Source organism: Danio rerio, chromosome 11 (genome assembly GCF_049306965.1).
Source record: "Danio rerio strain Tuebingen ecotype United States chromosome 11, GRCz12tu, whole genome shotgun sequence".
Classification (NCBI taxonomy): Eukaryota; Metazoa; Chordata; class Actinopteri; order Cypriniformes; family Danionidae; genus Danio; species Danio rerio.
In genome coordinates this window covers 34,648,603-34,664,694 of record NC_133186.1, presented here as the reverse complement: position 1 = coordinate 34,664,694, position 16,092 = coordinate 34,648,603, and the positions used below count along the sequence as shown (strand labels likewise).

At 35.2% G+C, this 16,092-nt stretch overlaps 1 long non-coding RNA gene across 2 annotated transcripts in view; it reads left to right on the top strand.

Moving 5' to 3' along the window:
* The window catches only part of LOC141376633 (uncharacterized), a 199,241-nt gene that overhangs the window by 158,988 nt on the left and 24,161 nt on the right, over positions 1-16,092 (top strand). For both annotated transcript variants that reach the window (XR_012387228.1, XR_012387227.1), the window contains exon 3: positions 13,574-13,747. This is a non-coding gene — a long non-coding RNA (uncharacterized lncRNA). The remainder of the gene's footprint in view (positions 1-13,573; positions 13,748-16,092) is intronic.

Here is a 16,092-nt window from a genome sequence, read left to right as displayed (position 1 = left end):
AAAGATTAAAAATGAAACTCGAAATTAGATGAAACTCTGGAGGAAACGCTGGATAGCCTTGTGATGCGAACTTTTACACTGAAACTTTCCTTCTAAAAGTGCTTCCTTGGTCTTATCCATATTTCTTTGCACTTTAAACACGTCGGCCACAACAGGAAATAAAAAAACTGCAACTGCGTCAATTGCTTAATTTTCTTTTAATGCGTTAAATATTTCAAATTTATCGCACGTGTTAACACGCTAATTTTGACAGCCCTAATATATATATATATATATATATATATATATATATATATATATATATATATATATATATATATATATATATATAAAGCTTTTATATATAGGCTTTTTCGTATATGTGTCTTAAGTTGCATGGGAATATCTGTAGGAACAGTCAACAATACATTGTACAAGTCTTTTTTTTTTCTTTTATGACAAAAATCATTCAAATTTTAAGTAAGGATAGTCATTCATTAATTTCCTTTATTAATCTAGGGTCGACACAGTGGAATGAATCGCCAAATCATAGTCTATTAAGACATTTAGTAAATTTCCTACTGAAAACATAAACATTTAATTTTGATTGGTATTAGCATGCATTTCTAAGAATTCAATTTGGACCATTTTAAAAACCATTTTCACTATTTATTATTATTATTGCCCCCTAAAGTTCCAGAGTGTGAAATATTGCCCTTTCCTAGCCAACCATATCAATGGAAAGCATAGATCTATTAACTATTAAGACTGATTTAATGGTCTAGAAAAGTGTTTCTCAACCACGATCCTGGAGGATCACCAGTTCTGCACATTTATGTCTCCTTTACTGAACACACCTGATTCAGATTATCAGCTCATTAGCAGAGACTGAAAGACCTGTAATGAATGTGACAGTCATAGGAAACATCCAAAACATGCAGTGCTGATGGTCCTCCAGGAACATCGTGGTTGAGAAAGCAGTCACATGTATTTTTACATATTTCCACACTTGAACTATCACTTATAAATAAACTTTAATACGTGGTCAACAGCAAACAGATGTATAAGAGACCATCAAAGCACACGTGACTAGTATAGCACTCCAATTTATATGAATTCTGTAGAGACACATTTATACTGTACAAGCAGTTTTAAAGGAGGAATTGATCAATACAAGATATCAAACTCACCCCCCTTTTAACCATTTATGGATCCTAAAGCTGCCATAAAGACAAGTGTAAGTTCTCAAGACACCTATTTCCATGATATCTTTCATGTTCCATCGTCCAAAGAAAATAAATAAATAAAAATAATAACTGCACTAAATTTCCAAGGACGAAAATGTTCAAAATAAAAATTGGTCTTTTTGAAGCAAAACTCAAAAACTGACCCGAGCGATCTGGTCTCATCAGCTCCAAACACCTCAATTTAGTCAAGAAGCGGGTCCGTTAAACACTTTATTATGCGCAGAGGTTACCGAGAAGGTGAAATGAAATGTGTTTTTGTCTTTCCCTCCGTGGTTAATAGGAGTAATACGTGCTGAATCACTGATCAGACTCGCTAACCTCCTGCTCACAACATCACAGTGACATTCTTATAAAACACTTTCGATCTCTCCCTGTGTTCAGACTTGTTCCCTCTCATCCGCACGTGCTTTTATCTGCTCTTCTGAAATGCATGCAGTAAGTATTTCCCTGGATGAAAAAAATACAATCAGCCAAACTAGATTTTGTGCAAGTACCTAAAAAGCTCGTCATGGATAATTTACACTTTGGGTATTTTCTTCATTAATCTTGGCCAATTTTATTAATGAGAATGAAAAGCAAAAATAATGGAAATGTAATTGGCTAAATTGACAAAGAAGCATGGAGTGCCTGCAGAAAGGAGCACATGGAGCCACTGGTGCGTTTAGGGCAGACTTGACTTCCCTTGTTTGACAAGCTATTGACTTTGCACACATTCACGTGCATCTTGTCCATGCAAATACACCAGACAAACACACTTTCAACCCTCTTCTCTATGGTCTTGGTATTAAAAAGAATTCTACACCTAAAAATGAAAATGTTGTCCAAACCTTACATGTTCCAAACCTTTATGAGTTTCTTTCTTCTGTTGAACACAAAAGAAGATATTTGGAGCTGGAATCCAGTTATCATTTTCTTTCATAGTATTTGTTTTTCCCTCTATGGATGTCAGTGGTTACAGGTTTCAGGGTTCTCCAACATATGTTCTTTAGTGTTCAACAGAAGAAAACTTATTAAGGTTTGGAACCACTTGAGGGTGAATAAATGTTCATTTTTAGGTGAACTATCCCTTTAATAAACAAAAATGCATCTTAAAGTGAAAAAATAAATAATTGAATTACCCTCAGTCAAGATATAGGTGACTTTAGGAGAATGTTAAACACTGAAACAGTGACATTTGGAGATTCATAAGATGCAAATAAACAGTTGCTGGAAATTTACGAGCCAAAAATATGCCAAACAGGCATATGTAATAGCATAATACCATATAGGCAGAATACAATTATTATCTGTGGCTACTGGGGATACATTAAGCTCTTATGAATTGGAGCTTATTTATCCTTATTCAACTCTTATTATCCCATTCATCCTGCCTTCCTTATCTTTGTTTTTGACGAAATCCCCCCATCCACCCCATCTCCCCCTTTCCTCCTTTACCATGGGGAGCTCTCGAGACCTATGTGTGAACTCTTGAAATAATACATTGACTTATCATAAGATGCCATGGCTATTTATTTTATTTTGCCTGTATATTTGTATTTTGACTCTCAACATTCATTGATTCATTTTATTTTCGGCTTAGTCCCTTTATTAATCTGGGGTCGCCACAGGAGAATGAACCGCCAACTTATCTAGCACGTTTTTGTCAATGGATGCCCTTCCAGCCGCAACCCATCACTGGGAAACATCCATACACACCCATTCACACTCATACACTACAGACAACTCAGCTTACCCAATTCACTTGTATCGCATGTCTTCGGACTTGTGGGGGAAACCGGAGCACCTTGAGGAATCCCACGCGAACACGGGGAGAACATGCAAACTCCACTCTGAAATGCCAACTGACTCAGCCGAGGCTCGAACCAGTGACCTTCTTGCTGTGACGCTAATAATAATTTTAGGACCACAGTTTTAGCTAAAAAAAAAAATTAAATAAAGTCTTAATGTTCTATTTGAAACAAAGAAGTTCACCTACATCTTGTCTTGCTTGAGGGTGAGCAAATTAACAGTACATTTTGAATTCTGAGTGATGAATCCCTTTAATACTAGGTGTAAACTAGGCATATGATGAAAGGGCCAGCAAGAGGCCTACAAGTGAGAACAAGAAACGTGGTCTTTTAACCAAATCCCACGCAGTGAACTCTGATAGCTGAGGGTGGCTTCACACGATTCGCTGTAATTGTGATCTACGACCACGCGATTGAAAAAAACCTCAAGTCAATATTGCAGCAGGGATGAAGCAAATTACTGGGCTTACCTTTCCAGAGATTCTAGAGCCAAATAAATGTGGGGGAGAAACAGAGACCTGGACTCTGGGCTGTAAAAAGTGGGAGAAGAAGCGAGGAATGATCAGATTCCATCCAGCATCTCTGATAAACACGGTCTTTGCCTCTTTCTGAAAACAATGAAAGGACCAAATGGCTTCTCCTGTGTTACCCTGCAATTTGCAGCTCGCGGATTCGGGGATTAACGTGCGATTTGACACCCGTGAGCTGGAATAAGTGGTCGGTCTCCATGGTGAGCAGAACTCAGAGGAGTTCAGAGAAAAGCAACGCCTCCTTGCCGAGCGCCGCTGTTAAATCTGCTCACCCAATATTGAGTTCGCAATGGAATTAGTCTACAGTATGTACATAATAAGCAATTTAACTCTAAGACAAATGCCAGCAGCCCCCTTGGAGATCTTAAGTAGCGCTCTCAGAGAAATTTATTTTAGGATACGGATTCTCTGCGAACAAAATTGCAGACTAGGGGACTTAAAGTGCTTTTATGTTGCCCTCAGGCCTTGATTAGGTGGTTGGGAAGTAATATAAAGTCCTGTTCTCTTATCATGCACTTAATAGAGTGTCTTTGGTGTGGGAGGCTGGTGTTTACTTACCTGTGTGTTTCAGTAGGACGGCAGCATTTCATAACCATGAACTGACTGTCAAATTACCTGTGTGAGAGAGGGTGGCATTTTAGTTTTATTCGCTTGCATCACATGAATAAACGTTTTTTTTAGCGGTATAGTATTACATTACATTACATCCTCTTCTCAGACATGCACACACTTACTGAAAAGTACATTTAGTCAATTTTAGCAAGACTTTTATTCAGCAACAATGCATTGATTAATCAAAAAAGACAAAGAGTTTTACACTGAAATGATTTTCAGGAAAAAAGGTCAATTTTTGCAGTGTTTTTTTTGAACAAATACAGCTGTCTACAAAAAAAATATAATAAAATAATATTAATATCAGCGGATACAATATTAGGTTTTAAACCAATATTGAGTAGAAAAATAAAATAAAATAATAATAGTAATAATAATATAAAATAATAATAGTTATTAATTCGTATTATTATACTATAATATTTGTAATAATAAATAAAAAATATATAAAATAATTATAGTTAATAATTATTATAAATACAATATTATATTTGTATTAATAAATAATAATAATTCATTCATTTTCTTGTCGATTTAGTCCCCTTATTAATCAGGGGTCGCCACAGCGGAATGAACCGCCAACTTATCCAGCAAACTTATCCGCAGCGGATGCCCTTTCAGCCGCAACTCATCTCTGGGAAATAAACAATAATAATAATAATAATAAGAAGAAGAAGAAGAAGAAGAATCATAATCGTTATTTATTTTTGTTACTATGTTTTTATATTTGTATTAATAAATAGTAATACTATAATAATACTAATGCTAATAATAATAATAATAATAATTTAAATAATAATAAATTTGAGTAAAATATAGAAAACATAACCATTTATTTAAAATAATGACTTAGCCATCAGGTTGGTCATTATTTCACTGAATATAAAATGAGCAAGCAGATTTTAGCCGCTAAACACCACTTGCCTTTGACAGCAAAAGCCGCTATATCCAGAGAACCAATCAGATGGCCTGAATCGAATCATATGTTTTTAATGTAGCAGCTCACTGACATGCCAGCTTGTAAGAGGAGACATATTCCGCTTTCAATTTTGATTTTAAAAGACGCAGTTTGATGAACTGGATGAGCCTGTCTGACTGTCAGTGAATGGCAAATGAAAACGTTCCTTACCTCAAAACTTTGTGCATTATAAGAAAAAGAAAACACAATGTACAGTCGAAAGTGTAACATGGATTCATAACGATTTTTTGAGCAGTGACACTACTTTGAGTCTGATTTGCTATACATTAAACGGCAACTGCATTTCACGAAAGATGAATTAAAATGCCGTTCTTCTATTCCACATGGATGCTATGAGGATAAACAAGAGACCAAGACCTTAAGTATGGTGAGAATGAATGAATGACATCTTCTAAAATGGTTTGAGAGGCACCCCCTTTTTGCCCAGTAAGCCTACCTTGTGTTTTATTTGCTAATTTAAGCTATTAAAAGATAAAACAAATATAAAAAAACTATACATGATTTGCATTACTTTATATTACCTATACATCTGATAAGCTTTTTATATTGATAAACAATGCACAGATATTGCTTTATAATGTTTTACACTACATTATTTGAATCTAACAAGCCTATTTTACAATGTTTGTAATGTTTGCATTGTTCTACTTACATTAAATCTAATTCTAAAATATAAGAAATGACCATAGATTGTTAAGATTTTATTATGTAAATTTTGAAGTTATTGATTATGCACTTACTTGACAGATTTCATTCATTCATTTTCCTTCTGCTTTTTCCCTGGTTGACAGATTTATATATTTTAAATTTCAGGTGGTTTGTGTATGTGTTTTATGTTCTGTAAAATAATTTCTAATGGCATCTTTAGTGTTATTTAACTAAATACACTGTCTTGTTTCAATGGGTGGATTCAGAGGTTTTTGCATAAAAAGCACTGATGGATTTAACTTGTTTTGGCCCCAAAGAAAATGTACCTTGTTAAAAAACAAAGAATTGTCTAAAGTGACATTTTTGACATTTTATTGTCCGTTTGATAATTATAGTTGAAATTAGAATTAGTAACACCCCTGAATTATTAGCCCCCTGTTTATTTTTTCCTCCAATTCCTGTTTATATATATAATGGATCCAAACAATCCAAATTTATTTATTTATTTATTTATTTATTTATTTATTTATTTATTTATTTATTTATTTATTTATTTATTTTATTATTTTTATTTTTTATTGAATTATTATATTATTGCAAGTATTTTAAATCCAATGATGACATAGATTGCATACAGTGACAGGCTAAAGCACAAAACAAAGTGCATTTCCTAACACTGTAGCGCTGCTCTGAGGCAACACCCAAGTTCTGTTGTTTTGTCAGCAACAAATAGCGGGCATGACAAGATTTTGCTGATGTGATCTGATTTACTACAGTTTATCTGCAGCTTTTTAAAGCTTTTACAACATAAATCTTGAGCTGAGTTGGAAGAAAACTTTGTTGCACGTCACTGATAAGCATGACATACAATCTAAAACTACAAACTCTTGCAAACAATAGAAAGGGAGAGGTTTTCTATCGTTTCTGTATGCATTCTTGTGCTGCAACAATTTCAGCATATGCGAGTGATGCCACGCTAAGGTGAATGGTGTGTCTAATGCATTTCCCCTTAGACAGCATTCTAGAGGTGTGCGTGTGTGTGTGTCAGGGTTTTTCTCATGGGTCACGTCAGAGGGCAGTGGTGTTAATTACCTCGCTACACTGCCACGTCAGCAAAACACCCTCATTGCTTTTAATTGGCCCACAGCATCCTCTCTAATCTGTTCATTAGGCTCTGATATAAGCATGTAAGCCGCTATGCTAAAAGCGCACAGGAACATGCCACAGAGTGCAAGAAATTACTGACCCACAGCAGAAAATGTCAACCATATATGTAAATTACATATAGAGCTTTGTCTTATTCAACCCATATCTCCTTAAATAATTTAATTAAAATCAATTAAATGAAGAATATTTTGGCTTAAGCTGTCAAGCCAACGTCATCAGAGAAGGACCGATAATGACTTAAACTACATCATCATGTGAACGATGTCTTTAGATGGGTTCATAAGTAATAAAATAATAATTGATGGTTAATTGTTCCTTACTCTGTTTGAAAAATGCTAACCATACGTAAATTAAAACATTACTGCAAAATTGTTGCAAACAATTTATTTGAGTTAAATTTTAAAAAGTTAATTTAGTAATGTTCAGCTTGTTTGTTTGTTTGTTTGTTTGTTTAAATTCAGTCCAAATAAATAGCTTACAACAACTTAATTTTGTAAATTCAAGCATTCATTCATTCATTTTCTTGTCGGCTTAGTCCTTTTATTAATCCGTGGTCGCCACAGCGGAATAAACCGCCAACTTATCCAGCAAGTTTTTACGCAGCGGATGCCCTTCCAGCTGCAATCCATCACTGGGAAACATCCACACACACATTCACACACACACACACACACACACACACACACACACACACACACACACACACACACACACACACACACACACACACACACACACACACACTCATACACTACGGACAATTTAGTCTACTTAATTCACCGGTAAAATTCAAGGATTCATATTTGGACTTTTTTTTCAGTGTACAAAATTAAAAATGAAAGAAATTATAGTAGTTTATTAACTGTTTGTTGTTTTTTTTGAGCCTTTCAATTCTGTATTCAAGAGAATCGTTCAAAAAAGACGATTCATTCTGGAAAAATGTAAATTACTGAGTTAAGCATGATAGTCTTAATAAATTATTCTTCATATTCTTGTTAATTTACTTAAGGGAAAAAATACTAAATCTTGTTTCATAGTACTGAACAAATCTAGCAACTCTTTTATGTTTTGAGGGCCTAAAAAAATGCAGATTTTAAATTAGAAGCTTTTAAAAGCGGCATTGATACCATCTTCATGTAAACTGCAAAAATGTGACTTTTAAAAATGGTCTACAGCAGGGGTCACCAATCTCGGTCCTGGAAGGCCAGTGTCCCTGCAGGAAGACATCCTGACTAAAAACCTGCTTCAGAGTGCTCTTGACCTCAAACATGGGCGACGGTTCATCTTCCAGCAGGACAATGACCCAAAGCACTACGCCAAAATATCAATGGAGTGGTTTCACATCAACTCTCTGATTATACTTGAGGGGCCCAGGCAGAGCCCTGACATAAATCCTATTGAACATCTCTGGAGAGATCTGAAAATGGCTGCACGCCGTCGCTTCCCATCCAACCTGATAGAGCTTGAGAGGTGCTGCACAGAGAAATGGGTAAAAATTCCCAAAGATAAGTGTGCCAAGCTTGTGGCATCCTATTCAAAAAGACTGTAATTGTAAAGGCTGTAATTGCTGCCAAAGCTGCATCAACTAAGTATTGAGGTAAGGCTGTGCATACTTATGTACATGTGATTTTTCAGGTTTTTTATTTTTAATAAATTTGCAACAATTTCAAAAAATCTTTTTTCAGATAGTCATTATGGGGTATTGTGTGTAGAATTTCGAGGAAATAAATGAAATTAAATTAAATCTATTTAGGAATAAGGCTGTAACATAAACAAATGTGGAAAAAGCGAAGCACTATGAACACTTTCCAGATGCACTGTATAAGGGAGACATCTGTGGCCAGAAATTAAAAAAAAAAATTATATTATTATATAACAATACTACCATCGTACAACAATTATTACTGTTTTAACATTACTGTGATTGTTGGGGTATGGGGTAGAAGTTAATGAAATACAATTTATTGTGTAATTTAAGAAATATTATAAATAATAATTAGTACAAATACAGTTTTTACATTACTGTGGGCTAGACATTATTAAAATACAATTAATATGTAATTTTATTAATATTTTAAATAATTCTCTTTAAATTTCAGGCGACGCAATGGCACAGTAGGCAGTGCTGTCGCCTCACAGCATTAAGGTTGCTGGTTCGAGCCTCGGCTAGGTGAGTTGGTGGTAAACATGCGGTACAGATGAATTGGGTGAGCTAAATTGTCCATAGTGTATGTATGTGTGTGAATGAGTGTGTATGGGTTTCCCAGTGATGGGTTGCGGCTGGAAGGGCATCCGCTGCGTAAAACATGTGCTGGATAAGTTGGCGGTTAATTCCGCTGTGGCGACCCCAAATTAATAAAGGGACTAAGCCGAAAAGAAAATGAATGAATGAATTCTCTTTAAACTTCGGTCACAGCTGTGTCCCATCTAGCAACAACTGGAGTTTGACAGCCAAATAAACAATGATGGACAACATTACGTGCACAGTTGCGTACCATTTATGTACAATATGACATCGCCTTCTACTGATCTGGCATGCATAATTTATGCATTCATTTTCCTTTGGCTTAGTTTCTTGTTTGTCAGGGTTTACCACAGCAGAATGAACCACCAGTTATTCTGGAATGTGTTTTACGCAGCGGATGCTCTTCCAGCCACAACCCATTACTGTGAAACACCCATAGACTCTTACATTCATACACACACTCACATACTATGGCAATTTAGTTCATTCAATACAAACACGGGGAGTACATTCAAACTCCACACAGAAATGCCAACTGGCCCAGCTGGGACTCGAAGAAGAAGCAGCAACATTTTATTTGACAATGCTAACCACTGAGTCACTGTGCCACCGGCATGCATAATAAAGTGTAAAAAAGTACTTCGTTGTTGTGTAAATTTATTCAAACAAATATAAATCACTGCGCTCTACCAAAAAGTTTGGTTCTGTGACCAAATTTCATTGAATGACAAGTACCAAAGAAGGTCTGCACTGAATAATTGATTTATTTTGTTGTGTAAATGTATCTTTAGAGAATGCTTTCTTATGATTATTTTAACAAAATCAGTACGAACAAATGAATAATCTGCCAACTGGATAAAAAAATAAACTTAATTTCAGATGCCGTCTCAGACAAAAGTGCTGATTAAAAACACTGATTTGCAGTGTTTCGTGCCAACAGCCCACTCAATGAAGTACCTAGGACATAATAAAAAAATAATTGTGGTCAAAATGATTTATTGAAAACAAACAAGATGCATTGTATGCGTGAGGAAAACATAGCAGTTAGAGATCTGTGATCGCAAGTGGCGTTCTGCTGGTGTCACGGTGTTGGTTTGTCACACGCAGAAGTGATCAAAAAGAGACTTTGCTTTCACATCGTGTTAGACAACACAATGAAAAAGAACCTAACAATAGACTGACTCAAGTCTGACGCTTACAAAGAGCAATACTGCCAACTATGAGAGGAATTCAATTTAATATGACAAACATTTGAAAGCAGCAATCCATCATCTTAGTCATTTCAATTTTTTTCTCCTTTTCAAAAGTACCACTTGAAACGAGCCTCTAAGTTTCAGCAATTCAACAGCGATACGTCCGGATCCTTTTGGAACAAAGAATTTTGCCTTCGCCGTAATAGGTAGTCGAGTTTGACAAAGTGGCGTGTCAGACTGCCTCAGTGAGAAATATATCTTAAACACGATATTTCATTGGGAATGCAGTTTGGGAAGAGCCTTCACCTGTCCTATTACCGAAGTCTTATGGGGATTAAATTAATTTCGTTATAACTCTGGAAGCCTCTGCCGGAGTCATGGGTAAATGTTAACTCTTGTGGCATTGAAAACAATAGATGATTTAAGTGAAAGTAGGTCATTTCCTTTTTTTTTTTCTATTTGCGGCTCACAGAACAAATGTGCCTTCAGATTATTGCAAATTGCTACATATGGTTAGATGTGAAATATACTCTAAAGCTCAAACTTTTTGAAGAATGGAAACACAGGTTTTCTTTTTTAAAAACTAACTTTGAAATGGTTTCGTTTTTGCTCTTTGGGGATTTAAGTGCTTAAACATGACAAACATTAGCCATTAGATATATGTAATTAATTTAGAAAACACAACAAGGGACAATAATAGATTTGTTTTGCTTAACTTTTGTCTTTGTCTTCATGAATGTGCACAACATGTCCCATTTAATGGTATCGCTGCATCTTCCCTTGAGTTGTGTTCATGTTATTCCCAAGCTACAGGCGAGTCTTAAGGCAGTTCATTTATTTTTGGGAGCGGGAGGGGTAACCCGGGCTGGGGGGTGCTGGGGGATTTTGGCTCCACCCCTTGGGCCTCATAATTTGAGTCTGAAACCTCGGAGGTCAGCCTGAATAATGGGCTCATCCCCGTTAAAATGGGCCATGTCTGGAGCCAAGAAATTACCAGTGAATCCGAAGGAATATGAATTAATACTTATTATGGCGAAGAATGCTAATAACTGTGGAACTAATGTAAAGCATTTATAGTTGTACAACATTCAATTCCATTTAGTCATACAGTATCATTTTCAGGATTAAAATAGCTAAATCATTATTTATGCAGTACAATTTTGAAGACATTATTTTGAAGAAACCTTATTAGACACTAACTGACTATAGAGTCTTTTTTATTGCTTGTTCAAACTATTTATTTAAAATGAGCTGACACGACACAGCTATTGAGTTCTTTTTGGGACAACATAATTATTTTATATTCGATCCACTTAAATTTGTTAACTAAATCAATTTGTGTTGAGACAACATGATGAAAAATCAAAGTGAATGACTATTGCTATTTGTTCAAACCAATTTAAAATGAAACTATTAAAAATAAAAAATGAAGTTATTGAAGTAAAATGAAATTATTTTGGGGACAACTTAATTGTTTTATGTTCAGTCCACTTAAATGTGTAAAAACTAATAATATTACTTGATTCCTTCATGTGTACCTGCACAAATCGAATGTGTGCAGTATTTTTTTTAGTGTAAATAACTTTGCATCTTACAATTCAGTATGACTTCAATACAGAATCATCAAGCTAAATAGGATTCATTTAAAATTGGTTAGTAATTTGCAGTTTGTAGTCTTTAGCTTTTTGATTAATATTAATTAGCTAAGTAATTCGCTTACCAAAACAATAGGACAACAATAAATTGAACTCAGATGATCCCAAATATATTTTCAGGCCACACAGATTACACTTTCAGAAGGATGTTTGGAGCTACATGCATAGGCTAACTGCTTAAAATCTGCTGACACTTGTATTTTTGATGGTTTCAAACACTCTACTAACTATAAGTACAGTAAGTACAGTATAATAAACAAAAAAATCATTGGTTGATTCAACCCAAATTTGGATAAAATATGTACAAAAGTTTAATTTCTCCATATTTATGTAAAAAACCTAGTTTTCCAGGAGTGTTAAAACACTTTAGAATTGATCATTTACAGTGTATCCATACAGTAAATCCATGTTATCACAGTAGCTAAATAAAGATAGAAATGTTTTGACTGGTGAAAATTAAAGAGACTCAACAAATGATCACAACATTATATTATTTCTCTTTTTGCTTTAAGTCATCTTTGGTATTGTCATAACATTATTTATCAATGATATTTGATTTGTTTATATCATTTAATTGCGTAGGTTTATGTTTCAAGAGTGGTGAAATTATTATCTTGCAAGAGAAAACAATGGCACCTGGCTTTAAAGTTGCATAACAATTAATAAAACCAATAAAAGTATCTCTGTAAGCATCTGACAATGCTGTATTTGTGTGCACTAATATGGAAAACAATAGAACACATCATAAAAATTGCAAAGTTTGTCATTTACATTTTATTATTTAATATATTTATTTGCATATAGCCTTCACACCAACCGGATTTCTCCAAGTAGGGCATGTTCCTGGAATAACATCTATGTTGATCTTGGAACAACATTCCAATCCGCCAATCAGAATTAATAGATAATGTAAGATTTAAAGGGTTTTGAAATTACCAAAAACATTTAGTGACATGATCTGAAATTGTTATATTGTCAAAACATACCTTAAAATATTCAAAAGATGTGTGTATTCCTGAAAATAACAGCACACCTTCCATATTCACATACAGATATGTTGCAGTATATTGAGCATTTAGCATTATCCTGAAGCACTTTAGCAAAAAGGATAAAGGCCACACTTTCTTAGTCTGATTGGATGCTTTCAATGCAGTTTTGCAAGCATCAATCAGACATGCATGAACTTTATTGTTCAGTGTTGTGAGCACATTAAATATTTCTCTTCATTACTTCTTGTAAACAAAATGCATTGAATGCAGTTTTTTCAGATTTGACAAATGTTCATGATCAATTATTCACCTGGAGCAGCTTGTTTAAAAATAAATAGGAATAAAAAAAACTGTGATTTTACATCTAAAAACAGCTGATGGTCACAGATTTGAGCTATGGTTTCAAGGCTCCATCAATCCAGCTGTCAGGCATAATTACATTTCTTCCATAGTTACTGGAAACTCACCAGATATGTTTTAATTCAGAAGTGACTGACATGGATCCAGTTTATTTGACTTTTTTTTTCCTTTTTTTTTCCCAGGTGATTCTGGTCTGCACTTGGATTCTGCAATTCATCTAATGCACATCCACACATCCTGCCGTCTCCTCTCAAACCAGCCGTTTGACAGCTGTGGCTATGAAAAAGTATGACTGCAGTGTTTGTCCTATTCTGGAACTGCACTCATTGCTCACCTTCAAGGAGGAAGGATTTCAGGTTTGGAGGCCACTTTCCTACAACAAAAAAAAAGCAAAAACAAAGATTGTGACAGTAATGTTTACTTATGAGTCAAAACTGTTCTAACTGTAAAGACGTGTATCAGTGAATAAAAGTATAATATAATATAATATAATATAATATAATATAATATAATATAATATAATATAATATAATATAATATAATATAATATAATAAATAAACAGTTTTGTCTGGTTCTTGAATCTGATTGACTGATAGCCTTGCCATATTCTGCAATATCAGAACTCGTACAGCCTCGTTCACTTTTCTTTATTACGCCGCCCACATAGAGAGACAGCAGATTAATAAACTCACTACAGTTTGACAAATATTGCATCTGTTGGACAACATAATGTACTTTTGAGACTTTTTCGGGCGAGTATGTAGTTGTTTACATTGCAACTATGCAGTTTATTTATAAGGACAGTGCCTATTTTAAATATTAATAATTTCTGAGAGACAACACGTCAGCATCCATCAACCTGTCATTGATCAGAGCAAAGAAGGTTGATGTTGTCCATCCACAAGAAGGTGACAGAGACTGCATAATAATCCCTTAGAGGAGAAAAGGTAGCTGTATTTTCAAAGTACAGCTGATTAAATCATTGTAAAATTGGTGAGTGACATTCTAAGTTGATCTCTCTCTTTTTTGTGTTGCAGTGCTGTATTTATACCACAGTAGTTGTAGTGTATTAAGTGTGAGATAAGATAAGGAATATTATGAATAAATGTATTTTCTGTTGGCCACTTTTTGCCATCCAAATTAATAAGACATTTGCAGACGACTTATCCCCAATACCCGACAAGCCCAAAGCATTTTTTGTGCACACCCAAAATGAGATGAGGGACGTCACAGCTTCTGGAAAGAAACTTTAAAAAATTTTCTACTAATATAGGGCCAATTTAAAGGCCAAAAGCTTACATTTTTCAGTTACAAATGGCCTACTGATGTTTTGCCTTTATATTTTACATTAGGCTACATTAGGCATTAGATTGTATTTGTGCATAAACATATCTAGATATAGTAATAAACATACCGTTTTGTTTGTAAACAACATTTTTTATCATCCTTACTGCAAACTAATATGAGCGATAATGTTGAGGGGGGGGGGTCTTACAATATTTTCCAAGAGAAAAGAGGGTCTCAGGCAAAAAAAGGTTGGGAACCAACTTTGGGATGTGATGCTATCATGTTAATATGGAACAAAACCTCTGAGGAATATTTCCAGTACCTTGTTGAATCTACACCACGATTGATTAAGGCAGTTCTGAAGGCAAAAGGGGGTCCAACCCGGTACTAGTTAGGTGTACCTAATAAAGTGGCCGAGGAGTGTGTATACGTATATATATATTAATTATTAAAAAGGTTTTTGGATTAACATTTACTTTTGTAAACACAAATAAATAATGCATATTATAATGCAATCAAGGAGCAATTAAAGAAACGCTTAAAGGCTGATTTATACTTCTGCGTCAAGCGCACGCGTATGCTACGGCGCAGCCTACGCGTTGGCGCATAGCCCTACGACGTGGCCGTCGGCGTCGCTGACATGCACCTCTTAAAAAATGTAACTACACGTCGCAACGACACGTAGCACAAGCTCTGTGATTGCTCAGCTTGGTAGCGCTGACGAGTTTGGGTGGGATTGAGAGCCACGCAAGTTTCGCGAGCCCAATGAAGCGATTGTTTACAAGTGTGGAAGCCCGTGAAGGAGCTCCGGATGGAAAGTTTTTTTTTGTGTTTACCTCATAGTTAAAGTTGTTGCATGTTCGCCGGATCCTTCCTTAAAAATGAGCAAGTTCGAGCCACTTGTACATTTAGCAAGAGTTCAGAAAAAAACAAATAGCAGCGAAGAAACTCGACACAGAGGAACATAAACACCTCACTGCCAACTAGCGTTTCAGAAGTGTTAATGCAGACCAACAGAGACAGCGCGCAGAAGTATAAATGCACAGCTACGCGCGTTGCATGCACCGTGGGTTACGCCGGTCACTTGACGCAGAAGTATAAAACAGGCTTAAGTTTTACTGCTTCCAAGAAAGTTGTGGTCCTCCATATCATGTGACCAAGCATCGAAAAAGGAAACTTTTCACTTTTTACAACATCACAGTCACATAAATTTACCCTCAAAGCCATCTGCTCTATTAACACGGTGTGAATCTCCGCTGGTTTTATCGATTGATTCCGCTTTCTAAAGATAATCCATTGACTTCACAATCAGCTGTAGGCCAGACATCCAGGTGTGAGCATTATCACAGAGCTAATCTCCGAATCCGTGTCCCCCTTCAACCTGGGATCCCTCAGCATGTAGGATGAGTTTTA